A 12,246-nucleotide genomic window follows, 5' to 3' on the forward strand; every position below is an offset into this window, starting at 1 on the left:
CTCCTCCTCCTCCTTCTTCTTCTTCTTCTTCTTCTCTCTCTCTCTCTGAGATTTGGGAATGATAAAGGCCATCATTACCCATCTCTGCAACATAATCCATTTTTTAAGAATAATAGAGATATTCATTGACAGAAACAACAATAATATTTTTTTCATTTTATATGTATTTTGTGCAATGAAGTTGCTTTAAAATATTTGCAGAAACTTTCATTCTAAATTTGTTTCTTCTTTTGAGATTTTGTTTCATTTTTCCATTTGTTGAATGAATATTCTCAGCTATTCACTGTGCCATTAGGGGAGATAGATAGTTATGATATAGCGACAGGCAACAGAAAAGTGCTTAATGTTCACAAAGTCTTTCATCCTTTCTAGTTCAGAATTTGAACTGGATAATGAGTCATGCTACCATATAGATTTGGATATTTCATACTGGTCTTAGTATGATTTGGCATACATTTCATGACTGATCTTTATGATCGCCATATTTTCCCATTTGATAGACTCCCCATCTTCCAGGCTGAGAGAAGCAGCTGTTGGTCATGCTTCTGGCTCCTTAGTTCACAAAACATAAAAGAACCAGTCTTAAGACAGAGAGAAAGTTGGGTTCAGAGTCTTATTACTTTCTGAGAAATAGGTTTTTTTTAAACAGGTTTTAAACAGCCTGTGCCAGTATGTATAGACTAAATGGGACCATAAACAACTCTAATATCAATACAGAATATGGGTTGTAGAAGGCATAAATAAATTTAAGCTAGATTTAAATTAAGGCCTCAGAAATATTGAGTTTGATAAATTATCTCCACATTCCTGTTACCCCACCTATGAACTGAGAAAACCATTAACATTTATGGGTGATCCTGAGAATCAGAGAATAAACAGCATGTGCTCATCTCTTGTTTTTCTTTGCAGAAACATCAGTGAAAGGCTTCTAAGAGTGAATTTAAACATCCTATACTCAGAAACTAACATCACAGCTGTGAATAAAAGCAACCACACCGAAATGTCATTTTGCACAGTCCTGTCTGATAGCATGACTTTTCTTTCCCTCATCATTGCCCTAATTGGGCTAGTTGGAAATGCCACAGTGCTATGGCTCCTGGGCTTTCAGATGCGCAGAAATGCCTTCTCTGTCTACATCCTAAACCTGGCTGGTGCTGACTTTGTCTTCACATGCTTTCAAATTGGATATTGTTTTAACAATATATTGGAAATCTCCATAGAATTTCCTTTATTTGCCGATGTTGTGTTAAACTTTGTTTATCTTTGTGGCCTGAACATCCTCAGTGCCATTAGCATTGAACGCTGCCTGTCTGTCATGTGGCCCATCTGGTATCGATGCCAACGCCCAACGCACACATCAGCTGTCATATGTACCCTGCTTTGGGTCCTGTCCCTAGTGTTGAGCCTTGTGGAAGGAATGGAATGTGGCATTCTATTTTATATCAGTGGTCCTAGTTGGTGTAAGACATTTGATTTAATCACTACTGCATGGTTAATTGTTTTATTTGTGGTTCTCTTGGGGTCCAGTCTGGCCTTGGTGATTACTATCTTCTGTGGCTTACACAAGATTCCTGTGACCAGGTTGGATGTGACCATTGTACTCACAGTGCTGGTCTTCCTGTTCTTTGGTCTGCCCTATGGGATCTACTGGTTCCTTTTAGTGTGGATTGACAAATTTCAATATATTGTACAATGTAATTTATATACGGTGACAATATTTCTATCCTGTGTTAACAGTTGTGCCAATCCCATCATTTATTTCCTTGTTGGCTCCATTAGGCATCATCGATTCCAAAGGAAGACTCTCAAGCTACTTCTGCAGAGAGCCATGCAAGACAGTCCTGATTAGGAAGAATGTGGAGAGACGGGTTCATCAGGAAGATCCACAGAACTAAAAACGGTCTGAAAGGGACTGAGAGCTGCTTTGATCAGGCATAAATAGCTTTAAAAAAACAGCTTTTTCCTTATCAGTTTGTGGAATTTTCGTAACTTTGTTTAGTTCAGGACCCAAGGTTAACTCAGTTGGAAAAGTAGTCAGTCTTGTAGAAGTAGGTTTATACTGGACTTGTTATAAATACTGAATGCAGCATTTCTGCATCTATCTTGCTCAGGGCTTTACCAACAGCTTTTGAGGGGACTCCTTGCAAGCTCTATAGGGTCCAAGAGAGCTGTTGACCATTGTTGACAAATCTTTACTTCAACAAAACACTCCGGAAAGTACAAGAAAGAGTTGCATTCCTTTGCTCACTTACCTTAATGGTGGTTAAATCCATGTTATATTTTGAAAAATTAAAAGCAGTATCCTGTTTTAAAGCAAACTTTATAAGGGTTGTTGAAGGATTAAATAGATATCTCTTATAGTCCCAGATTTTCTTAATTTCTGTAGGTTTTAAAGAATGTATGGAGCAATAGTCTTTCATATATAAATTTCTTAGTAAAAAAATAAATATCCTCAAGAGAAGTCTATTAAATCACTATTCACCCAGTGGAGTGCTCACCTTCAAGTACACTGTGTGTGTTCCATGTTCATCATTGAAAGGGTACAGTCAAGTATAATAATGACATCCATCAACATCCATGCCCATGGGAAGGTGGAGAGTTTCTGTCTTCTGTGCTTCCTTTCACACTGTCCTGCTTAGCTTCCCATGGTTGAGTGTTATGAAACTCCCTCCTCTGACTGGCTAATTCCTCATGACAAGTTTCCAATGAGGTCCTCTATAATAGGCTTCCTTGAAATCAAACTTCTTTAAATGTATGCCATTCCAAGGATTCCACAGTGTCTGTTAACTTAATTATGCAAAGTTTAGTAAAATTTTCTATAAAACAGTATTTCAGATTTAAAGCTACAGAATGTGATGATCATTTCAATTACAGTACAATTAAGAGTATCTAATATCAACAGATTAAAGTAAACAAATCAACAGGTTTTCTTACATTAATATAGCTACATGACTCAGAACCTAGTCAAGACACAAACTATCTCTTATATCTCATAATTTTCATTTCCCCCCTAGTCAAAAATTTTTACTTCCGAGGTAAATATGCTATCCATATTTCTGTTCTAAACTAAAATTTAGAGTGAAAATTGAAAGATTGTTAAATAATTCTTGATAAACATGTGGCTAAATGGTTGTTAAATTTGAACAAAGTAATCTATATATCAGGTCAGGCAAATACTCATTTTTTTTGCTCCTTGTATCAAAATCTTCATACTTTGAAAAACTCCTGTGTGCAATGCACTGTTACTACAAAGATCTCATTCTGTATATTACTGCATGGTTTGAATAAAAATGGCTACCATAGGCTCATATATTGAAATGCTTACACCCTGATGGTGGAATTATTTGGGTAGGATTGGGAGTTGAGGCCTTGTTGGAGGAGGCAGTAGAAGTTGTCTTTGAGTTCCCAAATCACGATTCCCCATACCCCAACCCCATGTCTGTGAATTAGATAATAAGCTCTCAATTACTACTCCAGTGTCATGGCTTCCAGCCTCCTGCCATGCTTCCTACCAAGGTGGTCATGCACTACAAATCACTGGGACTGTGATCTCCCAAATTAAATGCTTTTTTTATAAATTGTCTTTACCATGATTTCTCATCACAGCAATGGAAATGTAACTAAAACAGAATCTGGTACCATTACTTTTACAAGTAGTGAGAAAGACTATGGGATTTTGGACTAGGGAGGCAAATGAGGTGAGGAATAAGAGACCATCCTAGTAGGAACTTTAATGAAAGTGACACTGACAGCACTGTAGACTATGGAGGCCTAGCTCAAATAGTTTTAGGGAAATAATTTTAGCAACTTAGCTAGAAACCATTCTTGGATATTTGTCACACAATGTGGCTGCTTTTTACCCATCACCTAAGAATATGCTTCAGACTAAACTGAAAAGTTTAGGTATAATTTCTTTGCCAGTAGACATTAGTTTTACACTGGAAATGAGTAGCGCAAGAATAAATATAAAATGTCCAATTAAAGAAAAAAGGATAACTAGGATTTTTCATTTTGGAGCTAATTCTGGTCCTTATAGAGATGAGTACTTTAAAGAAAATTCTATTGAGAAACAAAATAAATGAGGTGTCACTCCAATCCAAAATATCACATAGCTAAGCTTTCAAGTTACAAAAGGAATTCTCACAAGGACTCATCCCTAGATAATATGCTACAAGCAATCAATAGCTACAGAGATACAGACAATCAATCTTCTTCAGGGATGAGCGCTCCTTATGGTTTACTAAATCTAAAGTTGTAAGACTTGAAGATGACATGTAGTATGACAAGCAGTAAATGGATTAAGTTGCTTCTATACATGCAGATACATATATAAGTATATCTCTATGTGTACAGGTGTATAACCTAATATAAAGAAGAAAATGTCTTTCATTTGAAAGGAGGTAGAAAGGCATAAGAAGAGTTGTGGTAGTGGGGAGGATGATGCAAACACGGTCCTCATATTTGAAATTCTCAAAAAATAAAAATAAAGAGACTCTAATGATCATGTCTGTGAGTCAAGATTCTCAATCCAGAGACAATGACCCTGATGGGATGGAGCTGGACGGCATCATCAAGAGTAACTGGAATGAGATTGTGGATAGCTTCGATGGCATGAATCTCTCAGAATTCCTCCTCCATGGTATTTATCCCTATGGTTTTGAGAAGCTCTCTACCACCCAGTAGTGTGCTATTCTTCCTGTTATCAAGAGTATGATGTGATTGCTCAAGCCCGTTCTGGGACTGGGAAAACAGCTACATTTGCCACATCAATTCTGCACCAGATTCAATTACAACTAAATACCACTGAGGCTTTGATTCTAGCACCCACTCGTGAATTGACCCAGCAGATAAAGAAGGTGGTTATGGCATTAGGAGACTACATGGGTGCGTCTTGTCATGCCTGTATTGGGGGCACCAACATGTGTGTTGAGATGCAAAAACTGCAAATAGAAGCTATCCATATCATTGTGGGCACCCCTGGCCAGGTGTTTGATGTGCTTAACTGTAGATATCTGTCCCCAAAATACATCAAGATGTTCATACTGGATGAAGTAGATGAAATGTTAAGCTGTGTGTTTAAGTATCAGATCTATGATATATTCCAAAAGCTCAACAGTAACATACAGGTAGTTGTGTTGTCTGCTACAATGCCTCCTCTGTCCTTGAGGTGACCAAGAAGTTCATAAGAAACCCTATTTGGATTCTTTTCAAGAAGGAAGAATTGATCCTGGAGGGTATCTACCAATTCCACATCAATGTGGAATGAGAGGAGTGGAAGCTTGACACATTTTGTGACTTGCATGAAACACTGACCATCACCCAGGTAATAATCTTTATCAATACCAAAACGAAGGTAGACTGGCTCACTGAGAAGATGCATGAATGGGATTTCACTGTTCCTTGCATTGTCTCTTATGATCTTGCTCTTGTCTCTGGATATCTGGTTCACTCATGTCATGCATGAAGATATGGACCAAAAGGAATGAGATGTAATCATTAGGGGTTCCAATTTGGCTCTAACATAGTATTAATTACCACTGACTTCTTGTCCCCAGGCATTGATCAACAGTCATTGATCAATTGATTGGTGCAACAGGTCACCTTAGTCATCAATTAAGACCTTTCCACCTACAGGGAAAACTATATACACAGAATCTGTCGAGGTGGTCAATTTGGCTGGAAGTCTGTGGCTTTAATATAGTGACTGAAGAGAGGGAGAGGGGAAGAGGGAAGCATAATTATACAAGAAATGAAATCTTTACAAAAAGCAATTAGACTGAATCTACAAGAAAAAGTTCCAGTCCAAAATAAACGGCAGAAACACAGAGATTATTTGTGAGTTCTATTTAACATTTAAGAAAGAGCAGACACAAATTCCATGAGCTTCAAATAACATTGAAGTAAACACTTGCAGAAATGCTAAAGAAGGCTGAAGCCTGCATGCTTCCCCAAGGTCCTCAGTGATCAAGAACACAGGTGAGAATTTCTGGGAAATACTCACACAATTTTGGATAACCACAACAGCCGAGATGACTTAGGAACTTCCTCCCCTACCCTACTCTACCCCAGCTCCACCTTCCTTCTGGCCCAGGTCCCTACCCAGGCCAGATCAATGGCCTGGTCCATATACCTTCCCAAATACTGCAGCTTGCATTCTTCCCAGGAGGCCATAAGTGACCAAGGACAAAGGAGTTCTGCAGTAACCAGGGGCACAGGAGTTCTGCTCTAATCAGAGACACTGGAGTCCCATCATAACCAGAGACGACACTGCCTGCTCCCAAGGGGATAAGCTCTAACACAGGCCATAGAGCTCTACCTGCCTACAAAGAGACCTGTTCCAGTCAGAGACAACTAGGACAGTTAACAACAGAGTGAATCAGATAGCCAGAGACAAGAGCAAGACCATAAGAGACAGCATAATGCAATTTGCCACCATCAGAACCCAGTTCTCCCACCACAGCAAGCTCTGGATGGATTGCATGAAAAGTAAGATAATGACCTAAGATCCCACCTCATGAAGATAATAGAGATCTTTAAAGAGGACATAAAGAATTCCCATGAAGATATACAGAAAAACACATGCAAACAGTTAGAAGCCCTTAAGGAAGAAACAAATAAATTCCTTAAAGAAATACAGGAAAATACAATCAAGCAGGAGAAGGAATTGAACAAAATGGTACAAGAACCAAAATTGGAAATAGAAACAATAAAGAAAACACAAAGGGAAGAAACCCTGGAGATGGACAACTTAGGAAAGGGATCAGAAGCTAAAGATGGCAAACATCATCAACAGAATATAAGAGACAGAAGAGAGAATCTCAAGCTTAGAAGAATACTGTCTTAGTTACAGTTTTATGCTGGGGAACAGTCACCATGACCAAGGCAAGTTTTATAAAAGACAAAATTTAATTGGGGCTGGCTTACAGGCTCAGCGGTTTAGTCCATTATCACCAAGGTAGAAGAATGGCAACATTTAGGCAGTCATGGTGTATTGGGAGCTGACTCTTAGCTGAAAATGGCTATCATCTTTACAGCCATCTCTAGCCATATACCCTGACAAGAGACTTGTTTTCAACAGCCTACAACAGCTGAGCACACTCTGATAAACATCTTGTTTTTCTCACATATCTTGTTTTGCTGTTTAGTGCCGCCAGCAGCTAGGCACATGGGAGTCTCCACACTGCTAGCTAGGCACACATGATGTCCACGCTGCAAGGCACATGATGTAGTGGCTTCAGCTGTGCTTGTCCATGAGGGCAAGGCACATGGTAAAGGGTATAAATACCCAGGATTTCCTTTCAATAAATGAGACTTGATCAGACCCTCTGTCTTGTCTCCATTCTTCGAGTCTCTTACCCTCCTCTCTCTTTTGCTAGATCCTGACCCATGGACACGAGCAGCAGAACGGGCCTTTACAAAGTAGCAGAATGGGCCGTTACAAAGGAACAGGCCATTACAATAGTGCAGGCAGAGCTGAGAATTCTACAACTTTATCTGAAGGCTGCTAGTGGAAGATTGACTTCCAGACAGCTAGGACTGGGGTATTATAGCCTATACACATAGTGACACACCTACTCCAACAAGGCCACACCTCCTGCCACTCCCTGGGCTAAGCATATATAAACCATAATAGATACTATAGAAATTTTTGAAAAATTGGCCAAAGAAAATACAAAGTGTAAAAAGCCCTAACCCAAAATATCCAGGGAATTCAGGACACAATGGAAAGATCAAACCTAAAAATAAAAGGAATAGAAGAGAGTGAAGAATCCCAGCTCAGAGGGCCAGAAATTATTTTCAAAGTCATAGAAGAAAACTTCCCTAATCCAAAGAAAGACATGGCCATAAATGTACAAGAAGTCTATAGAACACTAAATAGATTTGATCAGAAAAGAAAATTCTCTTCTCACATAATAATCAAAACATTAAATGATCAGAACAAAGAAAAGATATTAAAAGTTGTAAGAGAAAAAGGACAAATAACATATAAAGACATACGTATCAGAATTACACTAGACTTTCCCAAAGTCTCTAAAAGCAAGAATATCCTGGACAGATGTTGTCCAGACCCTAAGAGAACATAAATGCCAGCCAAGGATACTATACGCAGCAAATTCTCAATCATCATAGAAGGAGAAACCAAGATTTTTCACGACAAAACCAAATATAAACAATATCTCTCTGTTAATACAACCTTACAGAGGATACTGGAATGAAATCTCTAATACAAGGGGGTTAACTACACCTAAGAGAATACAAGAAACTAAATAGTTCACAACAAATCCAAAAGAAGATAATCATATACACAGAATACCACCTACAGCAACAACAATAACAGGAACAAACAATCATCTGTCTTTAATATCTCTCAACATCAATGGACCCAATTCCCCAGTAGAAATACACAGGATAATAGATTGGATATGGAAACAGAGTCCAGCATTTTGCTGCATACTAGAAACACACATCAATGACACTACCTCAGAGTAAAAGACTGAAAAAAAGTTTTCCAAGCAAATGGTCCCAAGAAACAAGCTGGAGTTGCCATTCTAATATCCAGTAAAATAGAAATTCAACCAAAAGCTATCAAACAAGATTGGGAAGGATACTTCATATTCATTAAAAGAAAAATCCACCAGAAGGAAGTCTCCATCCTGACCATTTCTTCCCCAAGTACAAGGATATCCACATTTTTTACACAAAAAAAAAATTACTAAAGCTCAAAGTACACATTGAACCTCACACAATAATAGTGGTAGACTTCAACACCCTTTTCTCACCAATGGACAGATCATGGAAACAGAAGCTAAACAAAGACACAGTGAAACTAAAAAAAAGTTATGAATCAAATTGATTTAACAGATATCTACAGAATATTTTACCACAAAACAAGAGAATAAATCTTCTTTTCATCACCTCATGGTACCTTTTCCAAAATTGACCATATAATCTGACATGAACAAGCCTCAACAGATACAAGAATATTGTAACAATCCCATGCATTCTATCAGATCATCAAAGACTAAGGCTAGACTTCAATATAAAAACAATAACAACAACAGGAAGCTCACATACTCATGGAGATTGAATAACAACTTCTCAATAACTTGGTCAGGGAATAAGTATTAGAAATAAATCAAAGACTTTGTAGAATTCAATAAAAATGAAGACACTTCATACTCAAACTTAAGGGACCCAATGAGAGCAGTATTAAGAGGAAGATTCATAGTACTAAGTGCCTTTATACAGAAATTGGAGAGATCTCAAACAAACAACTTAACAGCATGCCTGAAAGCTCTAGAACAGAAAGCAGCAAACACACCCAACAGGAGAAGGTAGGAAATACTCAAACTCAGGACTGAAAATAAACAAAGAGCACTATACAAGGAATCAATAAAAACAAGAACTGGTTTCTTGAGAAAAATTAACAATGCAGATAAATGCTTAGCCAAACTAACTAAAGGATAATGACACAGTATCCAAATTAACAAAATCAGAAAAGAAAGGAAAACAAAACAAAAGAAACTGAGGAAATTCAAAAAATCATCAGAGCCAACCACAAATGCCTATATTCTACAAAACTGGAAAATCTAGATGAAATAGACACCACTTACCAAAATTAAATCAAGATCAGATAAACTATCTAAACAATCCCACAACTCCTAAGGAAATACAAGTAGTCATAAGAAACCTTCAATCCAAAAACAGGCCAGGGCCAGATGATTTTACTGAAGAATTCTACCAGATCTTCAAAGAAGAGCTAATACTCCTCAAACTATTCCACAAAACTGAAACTGAAGGGACATTACCTAATTCATTCCATGAAGGCACAGTTAATCTGATATCTAAATCACACAAAGACCAACACAGAAGGAAGAATTCAGACCACATTTGCTTATGAATATCACTGCAAAATACTCAAAATTCTCACAGAGAGAATTCAAAAACATGTCAAAACCATCATTGACCATGATCAAGTAGGTTTCATCTCAGTGCTGCAGAAATGGTTCAGTATACAAAAATCCACTATATAAACAAACTGAAGGGAAAAATCACATGATCATCTCATTTAAGGGTAAAAAGCCTTCAACAAAATACAACATTCTTTCATGTTCGAAGTCCTAGAGAGATCAGGAATTCATGGCACACACCTAAACATAATATAAACAATATATAAAGCAAAGCAAAAACCAAAATCAAATTAAGTGGAGAGAAAATAGAAGCAATCACACTAAAATCTGGGACAAGATTGCCCACTCTTTTCCTATCTATTTAATATAGTACTCAAAGTTCTAGCTAGAGCAAGTAGACAACAAAAGGTCAAAGGGATACAAATTGGAAAAGAAGAAGTCAAAGTATCACTACTGCAAATGATATGATACTATATATACGCAACCCTCAACATTCCGCCAGAGAAATACTACAGCTGATACACAACTTCGGCAAAGTAGCAGTATATAAAATTAACTCAACCATATCAATAGCCTTCCTTTACATAAATGACAAACAGGCTGAGAAAGAAATTACGGAAACAACATCATTCACAAGAGCCACAAATAATACAAAATATCTTGGTGTTACTCTTACCTATCAAATGAAATATCTGTACAAGAACTTCAAATTCCTCAAACTCATTGGCACAGGGGAAAATTTCCTGAACAGAATACCAATGGCTCAGGCTCTAGGGTCAACAATTGATAAATGGGACCTTATGAAACTGAAAAGCTTCTGTAAGGCAAAAGGCACTGTCAATAGGACAAATTAGCAACTTAGAGATTAGAAAAAAGTCTTCACTAACCCTACATCTGACAGAGAGCTAATATGCAAAATATATAAAGAACAACAAGAAGTTATCCTCCAAAAATGCAAATAACACAATTTAAAAATGGGGTACAGAATTAAAGAGAATTCACAACAGAAGAATCTGGAATGGCTGAGAAGCACTTAAAGAAATGTTCAAAGTCCCTAGCCATCAGAAAGATGCAAATAAAAATGACCCTGAGATTCCATCTCATACCAATCAAAATGACTAAGATCAAAAACTCAAGTGACAGCATATTCTGACAAGGGTATGGAGAAAGAGGAACACTCCTCCATTGCTGGTGGGACTGCAAACTGCTGCATCCACCATGAAAATCATTCTGGTGGTTCCTCAGAAAACTGGAAATAGTTCTACCTTAAGACCCATCTATACTGATTCTGGGTGTATATCCATAAGATACTCCATACTACCACAAGTACCCATGCTCCACTATGTTCATCACTGCTTTATTTGTAATAGCCAGAAACTGGAAGCAACCCACAGGTCTCTCAACCGAAGAATGGATACATAAATTGTGGTACATATACACAATGAAATACTATTCAGCTATTAAAATGAGGACATCATGAATTGTGCAGGAAAATTAGATGGAACTAGAAAATATCTTGAGTGAGGTAACCTAGACCCAAAAGACATGGATGGTATGTACTCACTGATAAGTGGATATTAATCAAAAAGTACAGAATACCCATGATACACCCTATAGACCCTCAGAAGTTGAACAAGAAGGAAGGCCTAAGTGAACAGGCTTCAGTCCCACTTATAAGGGGGAAGGGAATAATCACAGGAAGCAGAGCAAGGGAGAGACCTTGTGGGAGAGGGAAAGAGGGGAAATGTGGAACATGATCAGATATGATGGGGAGGAGACATGAGAGAAGCCCAGAGAGCAAAGAGAATGAGTGGAAATAAGCAGCTTCAGAGATTAAGATTTGGGGGAAGACCCTCAAGAAAGTACCAGAAGCCCTGAGGTGAGACACTCTCAGGACTCATTGTGGGTGACCTCATTCAAAACGCCCAATATTGAAGAAAGGAAACTCGAAGAGTCTACCTCCAGTAGATAGATATGGCCTCAAGTGGAGGGATAGGGTTACTAACCCACAGTAAAAATTCCTGACCCAGAATTGTTCCTGTCTAAAAGAACTGCAGGGGCAAAACTGGAGAAGAGACTGAAGGAGAAGCAATCTAGTGACCAGCCCATCATAGGATCTATGTCATGAAGAGGCACCAAGGCCTGACACTATTATGCTATGATGAGCTTACATATGGGAGCCTGGCATGGCTGTTCTCTGAGTGGTCCTACCAGCACCTGACAGAGACAGAAGCAGATAATTACACCCAACCATTGAACTGAAGTTGGGGGGCCCCTATGGTTGAATTAGTGAAAGGATTTAAGAAGCTGAAGAGGAGAGCAACCCCATAGGAAG

The 12,246-nt window shown here is 38.1% G+C and overlaps 2 pseudogenes; both read left to right on the forward strand.

Moving 5' to 3' along the window:
* The first annotated feature begins 878 nt into the window (after window positions 1-878).
* Window positions 879-1,849, forward strand: LOC114634812 (annotated as a pseudogene).
* A 2,654-nt stretch (window positions 1,850-4,503) lies between these two features.
* Window positions 4,504-5,701, forward strand: LOC114634811 (annotated as a pseudogene).
* The last annotated feature ends 6,545 nt before the right edge of the window (window positions 5,702-12,246 follow it).

Source organism: Grammomys surdaster, unplaced genomic scaffold (genome assembly GCF_004785775.1).
Source record: "Grammomys surdaster isolate TR1022 unplaced genomic scaffold, NIH_TR_1.0 1110, whole genome shotgun sequence".
Classification (NCBI taxonomy): Eukaryota; Metazoa; Chordata; class Mammalia; order Rodentia; family Muridae; genus Grammomys; species Grammomys surdaster.